This window comes from Tetrao urogallus, assembly GCF_951394365.1.
Source record: "Tetrao urogallus genome assembly, chromosome: 2".
NCBI classification, from domain to species: Eukaryota; Metazoa; Chordata; class Aves; order Galliformes; family Phasianidae; genus Tetrao; species Tetrao urogallus.
The window spans coordinates 20,668,953-20,672,571 of NC_136814.1; positions in this window are offsets into that span (position 1 = coordinate 20,668,953).

The window sequence follows — 3,619 nt, forward strand, 5'->3', positions numbered from 1 at the left end:
CCCTCTGCAGGCGAAGGGGCAACGCCGGCGGGGCCCCGGGTTCGCCGGCGGGGCTCGGCCCACCTAACACCGGCAGCGGGCGCCAGGGGAGCGCCTCCTCCGGCCGGCGGGGGATTGGCGCCGGGAGGGGCACCCGGGAAGCCGCCCTCGCGCTGCGGAGGAACGGCCGGGCTGGGCGCTGGGAGAGCCGGCCCGGAGCTCCGCTGCGCGCTGGCGGCGGGAAGGGGGTCACGTCCACTCGCGCGCGCAGTGGAAGCGCTCGACCGCGCGAGCGGGGTGCGCCCGTGAGAAATGGATAACGCAGCCCCTATCTAGAGCGACAGCGGGACTGCGAAAGGCACAGCCTGCAGACACAAAGCCAAGGGAAGCTGCCGCTCATTTCGCAGAAGGCTTCTTCCTAAGTAGGGTGCTAAGGTGCTGTCTGCGTTCCATCCTGCGCCCATCCTGGTTGGGAAATGGCAGAGGGGCTGGTGGTGTGAGGTAGCAAGGCCACCTGGTCGGATGGGCAGGAGGTCAACGGCCAGAGGTGTGGCCTCAGAGTCGTGTTGGGGCCTTGGCCTGTCCAGCACTGTCACCTGTGGTTTGTGGCACCCAGGTTAGGTTATGTTCTGGAGGCTGGACAGCTGGCCGTCACCTCCGAAGGCTTTAGGGTAATTTCCTGTGGTACGAGCAAAAAAATCCCACAGAACTGATGGAAAACTCTTATAATCAGGCACATAAAGTGTTAGGATTCTCTCAATAATAAAGAAATCAAGCAGCAAGTAAAAGTTCCTGTTGCTGTCCTACAGTCTGAATATTACATCAACAACCATGTTGAAATTATAACAAAGCTTCTAACAGTAAACAAAGAAAAATAATAATAATAAAAACAACCTCTAAATTTATTCAAAAGAATTACTATTTTAGAATTATAAAGACTAAACCTATTATTAAAATTATTAAAAAGCAGCTGGACAAGAAACAGTCTGTACTAATGCAGTATTGTAATGCTGTCTACAGCCTCTCCTATGAAGACAGTTCTGAGGGATAGCCTCATTGTCGCCTTCCAGTACTTAAAGGGAGCTTAAAACTAGGAGAGAAATCAACTTTCTACATGGATAGATAAGTAATAGGACAGGGATGAAGATGAGATGATTTTGGACCTGCTCCGAAAGCTGGACTCTCACAGATGGATTGCACCCTGGAGAGCTGAGGGAGTTGGTGGATGTGGTTGCCAAGCCACTCTCCATCATCCTTCAACAGTCATGGCTAACCAGAGATGTCCTGTTGGACTGGAGACTGGCAAATGTGACACCTATCTTCAGAAAGGGACAGAAAGGTGATCCTGGTAGCTACAGACCTATCAGTCTCACCTCAGTGCCGGGGAAGGCCACGGAAAAGATATTCTCAGGAGCCATCATGGATCAATTAAAGGTAAACCAGGGGATCGATTTATGGTAAACCAGGGGATCAGGCCCTGTAAGCATGGGTTGGTTTATGATCTTGTTTGACAAACCTGATTTCATTCTGTGACAAGGTGACCTGCTTAGTGGGCTTATGGGCTACACCCTCGGGTGCTGAGGGAGCTGGCGGGGGTGATTGCTGAGCCGCTCTCGGCCATCTATCAGTGCTCCTGGTTAACTGGAGAGGTCCCAGAGAATTGGAGGCTTGCTGATGTGACTCCCATCTTCAAGAAGGGCCATAATGAGGATCCGGGGAACTATAGGCCTGTTAGCCTGACCTTGGTACCAGGGAAAGTAATGGAGCAAATCATTTTGGGTGAGATCACACAGCATGTGCAAGGTGTCCAGGGGATCAGGCCCAGCCAGCACGGGTTCATGAAAGCAGGTCGTGCTTGACCAACCTCATCTCCTTCTGTGACTGGGTGACCAGACTGGTAGATGAGGGAAAGGCTGTTGATGTAGTCTATCTAGACTTCAGCAAAACCTTTGACACGGTCTCTCACAGGCTTCTTCTGGGGAAACTGGCTACCTGTGGCCTGGACCAGGGAAATTGCAGCAAGTTGTACCAGAGGAGGTTTAGGTTAGACATGAGGAAAAACATTTTCTCTCAGAGAGTGGTCAGGCACTGGAATGGTTGCCCAGGAGGGTGGAGTCGCCATTCCTGGCAGTGTTCAAGAGGAGCTGCGAGATATGGTTTAGTAGCTTGTGGTAGCAGTGGTAATGAGAAGATGGTGGGACTAGATGATCTTATAGGTCGGTTCCAACCTCATGATTCTATAATTCTATGATTCTATGATTCTATGAATGAAGGTAAGGCTGTTGATGTGGTATAACTGGACTGCAGTAAAGCCTTTGACACTGTCCCCCGCATTCTCATGGAGAAGCTGGCTGCCCATGGTTTGGATGGGTGTGGATAGGCTCTGCTGGGTGAAACACTGACTGAATGGTTGGGCCCAAAGAGTTGTGGTCAATCGAGTTAAATCCAGTTGGCAGCTGGTCACAAGTGGTTTCTCCCAGGGCTCGGTACTGGGGCCACTTCTATTTAAAATTTTTATTAACAATCTTGATGAGGGGACTGAGTGCACCCTCAAGTTTGCAGATTACATCAAGCTGGGAGGGAGTGTCGATCTGCCATGGAGATCGGAGTGGAGAAAGTCATTACAGAGGGATCTGGGTAGACTAAATCAGTGGGCCAAGGTAAACTGTATGAGTTTCAATAGGACCGAGAGTGAGGTCCTACATTTTGGTCACAACAACCTCAGACAACCCTACAGGCTTGGGGAGGAGTGGCTAGAAAGCTGCCTGATGGAAAGGGACCTTGGTGTACTGATGGACAGTCAGCTGAATATGAGGCAGAGGTGTGCCCAGGTGGCCAAGAAGGCCAGTGGCATCCTGGCTTGTATCAGGAATGGTGTGGTGAGCAGGACTAGAGAAGTAAACCTGGCCCTGTACTCAGCACTGTTGAGGCCTCATCTTGAGTACTGTGTTCAGTTTTGGAAACCTCAATACGAGAAGGACACTGAGGTGCTGGAGCAGGTCCAAAGTAGGGCAACAAGGCGTGTGAAGGCCTTGGAGAATATGAGGAGCAACTGGGAAGGAGGAACGGCAGCTGTTTAGTCTGGGGAAGAGGAGGCTGAGGGGAGACCTTATTGCTCTCTTCTAATACCTGAAAGGTGATTACAGCAAGAGCTGGGTTGGTCTCTTCTCATTGGTGACAGGTGACAGGGTGAGGGGAGCTCAAGTTGCACCAGGGGAGGTTTAGGTTGGCTATCAGAAAAAACTTCTTTACAGAAAGGGTTGTTAAGCACTGGAATAGGCTCCGCAGGGAGATGGTTGAGTCACCATCCCTGGATGTGTTTAAAATCCGTTTGGATGTCGTGCTCAGAGACGATTTAGCGGAGGGTTGCTATAGTTAAGGTAGTATGGTTAGGTTGTGGTTGGACTTGATGATCTTTAAAGCCTTTTCCAACCTGAGCAATTCTGTGATTCTATAAATAGTTTCAAACTAAAAGAGAGGAAATTTAGATTGGATGTCAGGGGAAGATCTATCACTGAGGTGATGGTAAGGAATTGACACAGCTGCCCAGAGAGGTTGTGGATGTGACATCCCTGGAAGCGCTCAAGGTCAGGTTGGATGGGGCTGTGGGCAGCCTGAGGTGATGGGTGGGAGGTTTGAA